At 35.6% G+C, this 14,204-nt stretch overlaps 1 non-coding gene across 1 annotated transcript; it reads right to left on the bottom strand.

The window, feature by feature from the left end:
- Positions 1–13,329: 13,329 nt before the first annotated feature.
- Positions 13,330–13,448, bottom strand: LOC125473759. Its single transcript, XR_007255602.1, has one exon. It is a non-coding gene; the product is annotated as a 5S ribosomal RNA (ribosomal RNA).
- Between the last annotated feature and the right edge of the window lie 756 nt (positions 13,449–14,204).

The following is a 14,204-nucleotide window of genomic DNA, read 5'->3' as shown; positions in this document are numbered from 1 at the left end:
TTTTTTTTTTTTCCAAAAGCACTTTTACAAAAAAGTTTACCAAACAATTTGCTGCTTTATTTCACAGCTGTTTATTCTCACAACATAGCAGAAACAATTTTTTTTTCAAAGCATAATAATATTAAACGAGCCCGTAGATTGATGAGACTAATTCTAAACATTTATTGCATTTGAATATTAATTGGCTTCAGTCCTTCTTTTGTCTTAAACTATCAATGCACAAACTTATCAATTATTGACAAACTCACACTCGAATAAACATTTTTTCATACACTGCAAGACCAGTTTAACCTTTGAGTTACAGCTGCAGTGTTTGTTACCATTGCTCCATTATCAGCTAAAACTTAACCATCTGTTATGTGTGTATGTTTGCTCCTTCCTGTAAATATGATAAAATAAATAAAAAAATTAGTGTTGGATTGACACATAGTTGTTTTAAAGAACATTGAACGATTGAGTCAGCTGATCGGAGATTAATGTTTATGTGGAGATTAAGTATGTTTTGTTTATGGTTATTGTTGCTTTTGGTGTGTATCACAGGATTGTTATAATTTGTCTTCAGGTATCTGAGTTTTGGGACTCTGTTTATTAGATTGGATTATAATTTTGAGTTGATATTAAGCGGTGGTTTTGTTTTTTACAGGGTTTGAAAACGTTCTGCTCTTGGGTTTTGAAACATTTGCGTTCGTCTTCCAAGATTTTTTGTGCCAAAGGTGAGTGATTTAAAATTTTTGGATTGTCAGCTTAAAATTTTCTGTGCCTATTTTCATTGCAGGTTCAAATTATTCTAAAACCATGTTTATGGAAGAAAAAACAAGCTCCCAATTAGGAAACCCAATGAAGGTAGTACTCTTTGCTTTCCTGCTCAACTTGCTTAAAAATGATTTCCTAACCATTATTGTTTTTCATTTATTTGTTTACAATTTGAACAAATTCTTAACTTTTACAGCAACCATAATTGATTCCCATTTTAATTCACTTTCTGCCAATATTGTTTCGGTCTTTCTCCATATTTCACATTCGATTGTTAATGTGAATTCAATATGCTGACCTTTATACATTATAAAACTGTTGTATGCATAATATTTCATCAAGGTCAAACTTTAGTTTCTTTGCACCGTATTTTCTGTTACCTAAACCTCAGTACTTATTTTAATTACAGTGGAAGTGATTGAAAATTATCAAGAACTAGTATCTACATACCGAAAGAAATAGATTGAAAATAACATTATTTGGTAGTAAGGAAAATTAGGGTTTCAATTAAAGGATGGCAGGAGGAGGAGGAGGAGGACCTTTGGAGCAAACTCCAACTATGGCAGTTGTCGATGTTTGTTTTGGTTTTGGTTTCGATCCGCATCAAATATTTCATTCATTTAATTGGAAAGGTTTCCTTTCACACGTAATTGGGTTAATTTCATCTTATGTAGTCACTTTCGGATTTATTATGAATGCGAAATGAGGTATTTTGATTAAATTTTAATAGTAGTGGTTGACAAAGAGAAACAAAGGAGCTCTCTATGAAGCTCTTGATAATATGGTATTAGGGCTCCTATCTTTGTTTCTAACAGTAGGACAATACTGCATTTCAGATATATGTACTTCGAAGGCTGTTGAAGCAACTTGGGATGCATGCAACAATAAGAATGGTGCTTGAGATGACAACTCCGGCAGAAGGCTTCTCTCAGCCTTGGATCCAGTGGGGGGTGGCCGATATGAGCTGCTGGATATGAAAAATGTGCAACCTAGGTATGTCGAAATACATATACAATATTGTATATGTATAGTTTTCATAAAATTGTTGAGCATTGTGAGTGCATTTTGTGTGTAGAGAGTGAAGAACGTACTGTTCACAAAGGCAAAACAGGGAACAACAACTACTTCATATGGGAAGAAGAGGTTAGTTTAATTGTAATTATTATTTTTATTTGGTTAAATTCGAAGTTGGTTGGCTTGCATCTAATTCGGTCATTTGCTTGCATAGGTTGACGTCACTGGTTTTCTTAATGCTGGTGATCGAAATCAATCCAAGTTAATGTGAAAATGATATCATTATTTTTGTTATGGTGAGAACTGATTTAAATTAAGAAATTGAATTACTTTTTTTATACCTCTTCTGTGATTATTTACTGAGAATTTGTTAATTGTTTTAATATATATATGAGATAGGATTTCTACGGTCATTTCTCGTCTTTAGTGATTGTTGAATTTCTACATTCATTTCTCATCTTTAGAGATTGTTAGATTTCATATTGTCGAATAGTTTATGGATTTTCATATTAAGTGCATCAATATGTTGTTGCAGTAATTCAATTAGATGTGATATAAGTTGATGTGTTTATACCTTCAAAGATAATTTTTCACACAATTTCTAATCCTGCAGCAGTGCGCGGGCAAAACTTTCTAGTGTTTACTGTACACATATTCATGTTAGTGAGAACTCCATTGTTGCAAAATGGTAGCATTAATCCTTGGACTTAAGATATATATCTCGCATGTCTTGTGAATAGGTCTCAATCGTAAAATATGTCAAATAAAACATGATAGAGTAAAAGAGAAATAATGCCTTCAATATTTTAGTTTCTTTTTTCTTTTAAAAAAAAAACTATTATTAACATTTTAAAATGCACTGTTTATAAAAGTATTTTTCTTTTCTTTTTTTTTTGTTAAAAATAGTATTTTTATTTTAAATAGAACGCACATTTGAATTTTTTTTGGAATGAAAATAATAATTCTCCTTTATAATTTTATTCTTAATTTTGGTCCTTTATATGTAATTTTATAAAAGGGTAGTTTTGTTACTAAACTCTATAAATACATGTTTAGTGAATTTTAAAATTCACACAAAAACATGTTCAGTGAATTTTTAACTTTTTTCGAGTTAAAATGTTCACAAAAATAAATTATGATAATCTGCGTATATTTTATTTTGAAAAAAAAGTTAATTTAAATTCATTCTTTAATAATTTGAGGTTAAAATTTTAACCTAGTACTATTGAAGCAAAAAAACTATTTATGAGTTAATAATTTTAAGTTTTGACTCAAGAGTTGGATGGTCTTAAAAGTTTTAGGTGGGTGGAAAATAATGTTGGTGATTGCCCATTACACTATTTATATGTTTTTGAGTGAACGGTTAATTTAATCCATGAATTATCACTTGCGTGAAAATTAAGTTTCTAAACTACTTTTTCCAGAAAAATTAGTCATTGGATTATAAGAATATGCCAATTACATTCCTAATATTAGATTTGAAGCTGCTATATTTAATTTTCCGTCAATTTAAGTCACGTTACTTACATGTGATATACACTGAATGATAGATTGGTAATTTTTCGTAAAGAAATAGTGCATGAAGTTAACTTTGGAGGGTAAATTAGACGTTAGATTCGCAATCTATATGAAATGTTAAGGGCTTATATGCCACATCCTAGCCCGGGGTCCACCACATCCAAGGCCTGCTCCACCACCGTAGCATGATATTATCCACTTTGGGCCCCGACTACGCCCTCACGGTTTTGTTTCTGGGAACTCACACGAGAACTTCCCATTGGGTCACTCATCATGGGAGTGCTCTCGCGCACTACTCGCTTAACTTCGGAGTTCCCATGGAACACGAAGCCAGTGAGCTCCCAAAATGCCTCGTGCTAGGTATGAATGGGAATATACATATTAGGATCACTCTCTTGGGCGGCGATGTAGGATCTAACAATCCACCCCCCTTAAGGGTCCGACGTCCTCGTTGACATGCACGCGGCCAAGGTTAGACTCTAATACCAAATTGTCACATCCCGGCTCGGGCCCCTACCATATCCCAGGCTCGACTCCACTGTAGCACGATATTGTCTGGCTTGGGCCCTGACCACGCCCTCACGGTTTTGTTTTTGGGAACTCACACGAGAACTTTCCGATGGGTCACCCATCCTGAGATTGCTCTCACGCGAACTCGCTTAACTTCGGAGTTCCTACGGAACCCGAAACCAGTGAGCTCCCAAAAGGCATTGTGCTAGGTAGGGATGAGAATATACATATAAGGATTACTCCCCTGGGCGATGTGGGATCTAACATTATAGGCGAGAAAAAGATGATATTACGTTCTAAAGTGTGTTAAGTGACTTAAGTTGACAAAAAATTGGGTAAAATAACTTTGAGTATAATAGTAAGGATGGAATTAGCAAATTTTAATGAATTTAGGAATTTATTTTACCGAAAAATAATTCAATAACCTTATTTTTGGTGAGGTGAAAGTTTAGAGTTTAATTCTCCCTAAGTTTGTCCACCATTAATCAATTTGGTTATTCTATGAAAAATCTCCATTAAATAAGGAGAAAATGGCAGAAATACCCTCATTTTTTTTCAAATTATTTTGTCCATTGTTTATTAAAATTGAGGGTAAGAATTTCACAGAAGAACCAAAATGATTAATGGTGAACATATTCAAGAACTAGTTTTATCGATTTCAAATCTCAGGAGCCAAAGTGAGGAGTTATACCAATCTCAAGTACCATTTTGGCTAAAATGTCTTCAAGAAATAATATAAAAAAAATAAAGAGATTTTAATCTTAAATAAAATTTTCTCCCTAATACGAAATGACTATTTATGACCTCATAATGTTTTGTATGCTCTACACTATATACGAAATCTCTACAAATACGAACATGTTGTAGTTAGAATTACATCACATGTGTGTGTAAATCCTAATAGATTATGTTTACGAATCCTATATGAATTTATCCTTTCCTAGCAAACATTGTATTACTTGTATGGTAAGTAAGCCCATTTTACATATAAAAAAGCACAATGTATGGCCCAACCCTATCCTTTCTCTCTCTACCGCCGCATCCCTCTCTCTCTCATTTAATATAGGCCGCACCACATTGCCAAGTACGCTTTTGACGCTTCACTAGGGAACCGAAGGCTATTCTTGTTAGAAAAAAGGAAAGAACACAAAAACTTCTGCAATGCAATGCTGAGAACTTTCACAAACCAGGGAGAATTCTTATTGAGAAAGGAAACAAACACTACAGCTATTAAATAGCCTTACACTTGACACGAAAAGAAATAACAACTGCCCACGATTTTACAGCCCTACAATCGTGGTAAAGACTACGTCAAAACAGAAATGCATACTTGTCCCTCAAGAATAGGGATTATTGAATAACAAACCCTAAAAACTAGGATCCCTAGCGATGACTGGAACCCTAACGAAAAACCCTAAAAACTTTAACAATTCTGCTATAAGGCTATTCACAATATTCATCAAGCAATTCAACTATCCTCTAAAACACGGTTTCAATTTTGATATTTTGAGGCTTACCTTTTGGTTGGTGGCTGAGAAAAATGGGGGAAAAGGAAAAGAAATTTTTAGTGTTGAGTGGCTCGATGGTGGTGTTTCTGCAGTGATTTTTTCTAAAATTAAGTCCAAATGCATTTTTGTTTATGTGGAATCTACCACGGATTAAGTCCATTACACTGTCATAGATTAAGTCCATTTGTTTTCACCTCAAATTCTTACTCTGAATCTCTCTAAATTTTTGCATTTTAGTTCGGACTCCCCTTGCAACATCATAATCTGCTCTTGAGCCAGCATGACTTTATGTTTTTTAATCTATTGTTTGATTTTCTGGGCTTATATTATTTGTTTCCCTCTACTTTGTTTCTCATTCTTGGTTGTCACTGTGATCCTGTGATTGTTCAAAGGTCCGTTGGTTTCTCTTTTTTTTTTTTTTTTTTGGGTTTAAGTTTTGTCTCTGTGATTCTGGGTTAACCCAGTGTTCTTAAATTTTTATTTTTATTTTTTTGAATGATGTTAGACATTTTACATGTTTTTTTTGTCGGTTGCTTTCTTTCTTTTTGGCATTTTCAATTTTCCAAATTATTGTTCAAAGGTTGGTTGCTTTGGTTGGTTGGTGTTTCATTAGGTATTTCTGGGAGTGGACTCTCTCATCCACCCCGAAGTGCTTTAATGAGTGCCGTTGATAAGTACACTCTCTCAACGATCCAGAAATATTTTAGGAAAAATCACAACTTACGTGTTTAGGAAAATGAGTAGCCTTTTAACAATACATGAGTGCAACTGATTGCATTCGTGTGTTTTCGGTGCTTAATCAGTTATCATGGGAGAATCTTTGTATTCTGTTCAACTTTTCTGCATCTCTCATGTTGTTTGTTATTGTGAGGGTAATCTTGCGTTTTTTTCTTCATGTGTGCTTATGTTTTAGACGGCTTTTTTAGAGAATCTATTTTTTTCCCCCTAATGGTAGCTGTTTTGGTTGAATCGTTGTTTTTTTATTTATTTGTCCGTCATCGGATCATCGTTGTTGTGCTTTTCTGAGGCTTTATCGATTTTTTTGTTCAGTGATAGTTGTGTTCATTTGTTTTTAGTTCTTCATTAGTTGTCTTGGCAGCATCTTTGTTCCCTTTTCAGCTTATTCGAGTATAAAATGATAAAGAGTGTAGATTAAGTACAAGGTTCGATACCCTCAAATATAAGGAGTAAAATTTTTCTCAGTTAGCTTAATTATATTTAGGCTGATTCAATGAGAAGGAAAAAAAAAAAAAAAAAAAAAAAAACAGTATGTGAGGGAAAATGCGGTTGAGTGCACTGTTGGATTTGATTAAAGGTAAGTATACGTGGTTGCATCACCTAAAGCTAGCTCAACCTCGAGCAATCGTCCCATCCCCTATCTAAAGACTAGACAAAATTGTATATTGTTATCCAATATTTGCCATATAAAGCTAACAAAATTTATTATACAATTAACTGATTAATTGTATATCTACTTTAAATGGTGCCTAAACTGCAAATATTTGATCCTAATGGCTGTTGCTTGTACTGAGCAAGCAGAAGACCCTCATGTGTGGCTAAAGTTGTTGCTTTGAGAACGAGATCACTCCAACCTAGGCGTACTGGGTTCCAAAAACTTCCCTGTGGACTTTTTGATCCTTATTAGCTGCTTGAAGGGGAAGTGCCAGGTTCCTTCGGCAAATGTAGGAAAGAAAATGAAAATTGACATTTTAAGACTTACCCTTTGTTTGGTGGCTGAGAAAAACGGGGGAAAGAGAAAAGAATTTTGTAGCGTTGAGTAGCTCAATGATTAAGTCCAAATGCATTTTTGTTTATGTGTGAATATGCCACAGATTAAGTCCATTGCACTGTCAGAGATTAAGTTCATTTCCCTGTGTCCATTTGTTTTCACCTCGAATTCTTGCTTTTGATCTCTCTAATTTTTTGCAGTTTTGTTCGGGCCCCCAATGCAACATCATTATCTGCTCTCGAACTTTGATGCAGGGGTTCTGAGCCATTTCATCTGAATCAAGACTTTGGTATGCCACTTGAACTGTGATGCATTGTTTACCTGTGCTCTCCATTTGAGGCAGTGTGACTTTATGTTTTTTTTAATAGAATGTTTGATGTTCTGGGCTTATATTATTTCTTTGCCCTCTGCTGTGTTTCTCGTTCTTTTTTTTTTTTTTTTTTTTTTTTTTTTTTTTTTTTTTCTTTGGTTTCAATTCAAAGGTCCCTTGCTGTCTTTATGATTCTGGTTTACCCCAAGTGTTTTTAATTTTTTATCGAATGTTGTTAGACATTTTACATGTTTTTTTGCCAATTGCTAAATTTCTTTTTTATGTTTTCAATTTTCCAAATTATTGTTCAAAGGGTTGGTTGGTATGTTCATTAGGTTTTTCTGGGAGTGAGCACTCTCATCCTTCCCGAAGTGCTTTGATGAGTGTTGTTGATAAGTGCACTCTCTCCATGGACCATAAATATTTCATGAAAAATCGCAACTTACATATTTAAGAAAATGAGTAGCCTTTTAACAATACATGAACACAACTTACATATTCAGAAAAATTTAGGGCTATTTATGACACGCCCCAACCTCGATATTTGGGTGACGAAGCCATTAAAAACATGCATACTGATAAAATATGTAATTAGAACGAGATACACTAGTGCATAATTGTGTTCAAGGCATACAACTAATCAAGAATAAAGTGAAAGAATTATGATAGAAAGGTACGAACTGAGGAATGGGTCCTACATAGAGGAGGCTCGAGATGCCTAAGCGGAAGTGTCCTGACGCCAGGATCGTGTGTCTCGATTATAACTCCTGAAGGGGAAGAAACGGTAAGTGGACCATAATTGATATTGATACTAATAATATGAAAACTGTTTTCATACTACATATAGTAAGTTTTCTGAAAACTCTAGCATGCCATGAAATCATTCGTAAAACAAATACGAGTAAAACCATGCTCAATAATGGTGCTATCATCACCCGAATGCAAATCCATAAATCTCATCAATACTGTACTCTCTAGAGGTATCATAATAGTCCGAAGGCAGTACTTGTCCATCACCTGAAGGTGAAGCTGTATGACACTGGGTTACGCCAGTGAAGGTAGGCCCCATCACCCGAAGGTGAAGCTGTACGACTTCGGGTTACGCCAGAGAAGAAACATTTAACATCACACTCTAACAGTAACAGTGGCTAGTGAAGCTATTCGACACTGGTTTCGCCAGTGAAGTTAAGGGTATATCATAAATATCCTCAACTGTGTCCTATGACCATAGATGTCTACATACCCGTGTTGTGTGGATGTGCTATATGATAACCCACTAGTTAAGCACCGAAAACATACCTCAAAAACTCATATCCAAATCTAGAGCTCAAAAGCTCAAAGTCTTTTCTTATCAAACCATGATAGCACATATTCATAAATCCGTAAAATAAATCGTATTCATAATCCATAAAATTTCATATACGAAAACTTAATAATCCATTACCTTTCGTAAAACATAAATTCGTGAAATTATAAATATTTCATAAAAGCAATTTAAAATAATCATAATTTCTTCATAAAACATAAATCTAGAAATCCAACACATGGAACATAAAATGTAATCAATTCATGAAATATGAATGCATACAAGCCTAATATTTTATAAAATCATGCAAGTTTAGAAGGGGTCCACTCACAGTATTTCATTGCCTGTAAGCCACTCGAACTAGCGAGGATGAAGTCACTTCCTATCGATGCACCTAACCACATATAGAGGCCATTTAGTAAAACTCTACTAAAACGATTGAATTTTAGAAAACGGATAGCAGATTCGGATTTGGCATATCAAGAAACTCAAAGAGGGACCTCGGGTTCCCCCATGTGTAGCTGCAGGCGTTGCCACAAATCAATGGCTTGGAAGGCCAAGCGCCACCGTACACACTGCCAAGCGTCAAGTTCGGTCGTTGGAAAGTTCATCGAAAAAGTCGTTGGCGCCGTTGTCCATGGCGGCGGAGCATAGTACCTACAGCAGAGGCACGTGTGCTCCACGCTCCGGCCATGACGTGCACCCACGCGTGGACATGGAACTGGGATAGGATTCGGGTCAGGGCTTGGGTTAATGAGTTGGGCCAAGTTAGGGTAAATGGGCCAATGGCCTAGGTTACATGGCCTAAAGGTTTAGGCCGGGTCCGTTATTGGGTTAAGGGATTAGGCCTAGACAATGGATTGGGTTGGATCCGATTAGGCTAGTCTAGTTATTGGGCTGGTTTTGGGTTGCGGGTCAAGTGTTTGGGTTTCCAAGTTGGGCTGACCCGGTTTCAAGTCGGATTAAGAAAGTCAAAATTTGAAAGCTTTATTCAACCTTGAATCTTAACTAAAATTGCAATCTAATATACCAAATTGAAGCCTAAGAAACAAGGGATCAAAATGCACCTTTGGTTTCCTTGATTGTGGTAGGAGTTCGCCGAAAAATGGTCTGGAAGGCACAAGTTCTCACTGGAAACTAAGGAAGGTTCCCCTGAGTATGTCATGCGTCCAAAACCATACCGCACACTTCTAAATTATCCTAATCGTGCCCTAAAAATAATCTTGGAAGTTTGGGTTGGTTCTCGAAGCTCATCGCCATTGGAGATGGTGAGGATTCGCCAGAGAAACGTTTGCACAATGATGGTGCCATTGTGAAGAGAGAGAGACATTGTCCTGGGCTAGGGGTTCGAGAGTGTCACTTCGATCAATGGGGAAAGGTTGGTAGAGGCGATGGTCCATAGGGTGGCTCACCGAAAAGGTGTCGGGTGTGGATGAGCTTGGAGAGAGAAGGAAATGGCTGAGAGAGAGGGAAATTATTTCCCGGGGAAATACAAAGAGAAAGGTAGGGAAAAAGAGAGAGAAAAAGTTCTAGAGAGAGAGGTCATGGGAAAGGGAGCGGAACACCTCAAAAACAAGGAGGGGATCTACCACGTGTCAGTGCGGGAGTGGTCCAAGGTGAAAAATATCTTGGCTTGGAAAATTACCAAAATGCCCTTACATTTCAAATTCCGTAAAACGTTCCTCGTAACTCCAAATCCGATTCTGCTTGCGCCCACATGCTTGTAGCGACGATTCGTACAAGGATATGCTAAGAAAATGGATCTTACATGACATGACAAGGTGGTCCACAAAAGTCAACGTTTTTGGCTTGAGGGGCATTTTCATAAATTCACACTTTAAAATTAAAAAAAATTGTAATATTTGGGGATGGGTCGTTACAATTTACATTCAACCTATAGGTATTATTAACCCATAAAAAATTAATTTACGTATTTTCTTTGTCAACTATCTCTTCCAAATTTGATCTAAACAACTATCTAAATGGTTTTTGGTTACACTTTCTTTATTAATTATCCGACTTTTGCAAACTTTTTTTTTATGTATTTCTTTATTAATTAGTGTTTTTAACATTTTTGACAATGTTGCTGTTCAGCCTGCAAGCTAAAAAGGATTTAAAAAAAAACATAAATATTGACACTATATTTAATTTGTGATTTAGGGTAACTAAAATGACGAAGGCGATTGATCGAAAAGAACAACAAGTTCTAGGTGGAGTTTTGGTAAAAAAAAAATTTAAGGAAATTGGTTAAGGCTCGAAAAGATGAACAACTTCGAGGAACAGCACTGAGATATTTTGAAACTGTTCCAGGACCCAATGCATCGAGAGCAGTAAAAGTAGAAAAAATGAAGATGAGTTTACTTGTTTATGGTAAAGGTGCAACTCGAAACAAGTTGGTGGTGCACACTATGTATTCGCCTGAAAATTGTAGTAATTCGCCAAATGAAAAAGTTCTGTTGAATGAGAAAGTTTCACAACGCTTTTTGGGGTTATTCGATTGGGTCTACAAGTTTGACCGCTAGAAGAAGGTTGGAATTCTGTTGCTCTTGCTTATCTCCACCATGGTGGCCTTCTGGATTTTAAATATCTAGAGACGGGTGGTTTTTTAAATGAAAAAAGGGTCATGCAAACGTTTTTGTTTGGTCATGAGCACAATGACGTAAACAATGAACCCCTTTATTGTTTTAAGAATAAAATGTTGTCATTACTCTTTTTTACACCTTTTTAGTACAGTTACGTTCTTAGTAATGGATCTTTTTTGCTGGCTACAATCTGATCGTGTTGGGATTATGTTTGTGAGTAGCGTATCTATTGTTGATGATGGGATCCTTTAGCTCATGCTTCTTTGCAGATTATACATTTTTAAGGCAGCTGTTCTATTAATGTTTTTGTTTGATTGGTGAGTAAGGCATTCTTATTCATGGTTCTTCGTTTATGTAGTCTCATGGCTAAAAACGCCAATATATGCAACATGGCTACTAAAATTCAAAGGATTTATTTTTAAATTGCAATTTTAGTTGGTTTCTGTGAAGATTCTAATGGTTTTCTGTTTTTAAACTCTAAAAATTTTAGTTGGTTTCTCTAAAAATATATTTGTCTAAATGTGTGTGCCGTGTGTGTTCTTTGTTTGGGGCCATGTATGGATTCTTAAACCGTGGTGGTTAATGTGGGTTTTAGGTGAATTTTTTGAGTGGGGGAGAAGGGGTGGGTGGGAGATTTATATTGTTATTCTTAGTTGGTATATAAATATTTGAATGTGCTAGACATGGATATCATACAAGCAATGCAAGAATTGAAATTACAAGGGATGAGGGCAGTTTGTAGAAGGTAGAAGGTGGGTTCAGGGATGGTGAAATTCGCCTAGGTGGTGAGATTAATGGTCGTGGTTTCATGGTCGCATAGTTAGCTGTGAAAAATGGCGACGGTGGTCGCCTTGCTGTTTTTGTGCAGCGAGCACAATGTCAAGACAGAGAGAGAGAGAGAGAGAGAGAGAGAGAGAGAGAGAGTTGAGGGAAATAGGGAGAATGGGCAGGCTGGTGCCTCGCCAAAGTAGCGAGTGAGGTGGTAATAGCTGCTCGAACAGGATATTGGTGATGCGTTAGAGAACTTGACCACTCTCTTAATCCGGTCTTTTGTGAAAAAAAAACAAACAGAGTTATGGATTAGCAGAGTTTGCAATTAGGGTATTTAATCTTTGGCATGCTATTGTCATTCTTTGAATAAAATTTCAATGGACAACTGAAATAAAACGAACAAAAACTTGGAGAAGTTCTGATTTTTAATTTGTTTGGTAAGGGATTATTGTGATGCCTTTGACAATTGAATGGTGAATGCATTACGTTGCTTGGCACACAAGTCAATATTGAATGGTGGAGAAGAGGTTCTAATTTCTATTCCAAGCCAAAATACTGCTACCACCATCATACTGTGTCATTAGACTTTTAGCTTTCTTCCCCCTCCATAACACTTTAGGAAATTGAATGGTATTATGTATGCATTGAGAAAATAATGATAATATTTAATATTAATCGAAAAGAAGATTTGCGATTAGTTTTGTCATTTCGTCTTCATGCTTTTCTCATGCTAACTAAACTACTAGGGTTACACTAATTATATATAAATATTTGCACCACTAGGTCCACTACCGTGTGCTCCTCATCTACCATAAGTATTAATGATCTTGCGTCCAGTAAGACCTTCATCACCCATGCCCAACTTGCATATCTACAATGATTGTCATTCCAAGCATTGATAGATTTTAACTAAGTATTTGAAGGTGTTCCCAACACCATTTGTGTCTAATTCAAGCCAACTCTCCTGCTACCAAATGGAATGACAGTGCATAAAGCCCTTTTTGTTGACGAAGCCTTCCTCCCTAGTCTAATCAATTCAGCAAACACATTATGCCCTCAGAGAATATGTACATTCACCATTAAGGAGGCGCTGACTAGGGCATTTTATTTTGAGCCAGTTTATACAATATCAACATTAATAAAGCACAGTATGGTAAGAGAGAGTGCTAGCGGTGGCAATGGAGCTACAACTAAGGGGGTAGTGATGGCGACTAGGAGAGAAGTGAGAGAAACAATGGATGAAGGAGATAAAAGTGTGAAAAGACTTTACTAGTATAAAGGATATTTTGTAGTTTTTTTTTTTTTTTTTTTTTGAACACTTAGATTGGGGGATGCAACACGAGGACTTCCCAGGAGGTCACCCATCCTAGTACTACTCTCGCCCAAACTCGCTTAACTTCGGAGTTCTGATGGGATCCGGTGCATGTGAGTTGGTATGATCGCATCCAGGATATTTTGTAGTTTACACTCAAGAAAAAGAACAAAAACTAACGAAGTCATCTTTGGCATATATTAACTTTTGTACCTGCTTGAAATATTTAAAAAATGTTGTCTCAATATAAAATTAGGCATTAAAACTATATTTTATGTGTAATTTTTCCTAAATTAAACCAAACATTATTTGTAAACAAAATGTACAATGCGAAAAAGCTCACACAATAACTTACCAAAAGCAGCAAGATGTCATTTAATTGTGAAATAATAAAATTAATACCATAAATACAAATTATTGAAGACCCATATCTATTTATTTCACCAAATAATTAAAAAAAAAATTATGTGCATAAAACAACAATAATAAACAAATTTCAGGCCCCAACATTATGAGAAAAACTTATGTAGGGCTTGGCCTGCCATTGAACTTTGTTAAATGACATTACCAATCCATTCAAAATTTGCCACGTGGCAAATCTTAAATATTACCATTTATCTTTCTTTTATATTTAAGATTCTCATAATTATTTTTTCTATTAATTAATATACACAATTAGATCAATCTAATGGTTCATTTTTTCCACTTCTTTTGCCCTTTTTTCTTCCAAATATCCCCTCTAGTATATGTTTTGCCAAACTCGTTACTTTCTTCCCTCTCCCACTTCTTTCTCTCTCCCAATTTTTTCTCTTACTTCTTTCTTCATCAAAAAAAAAAAAAAAAATTCTGCACCCTAAAACCTTCTCCAGGAACAATCACGAATTTGTAAGT

This window comes from the organism of the source record quoted next, unplaced genomic scaffold (assembly GCF_019419815.1).
Source record: "Pyrus x bretschneideri cultivar Hongxiangsu unplaced genomic scaffold, Pyrus_bretschneideri_v1 Contig95, whole genome shotgun sequence".
NCBI classification, from domain to species: Eukaryota; Viridiplantae; Streptophyta; class Magnoliopsida; order Rosales; family Rosaceae; genus Pyrus; species Pyrus x bretschneideri.
This window is presented reverse-complemented; position numbering and strand designations above follow the sequence as displayed.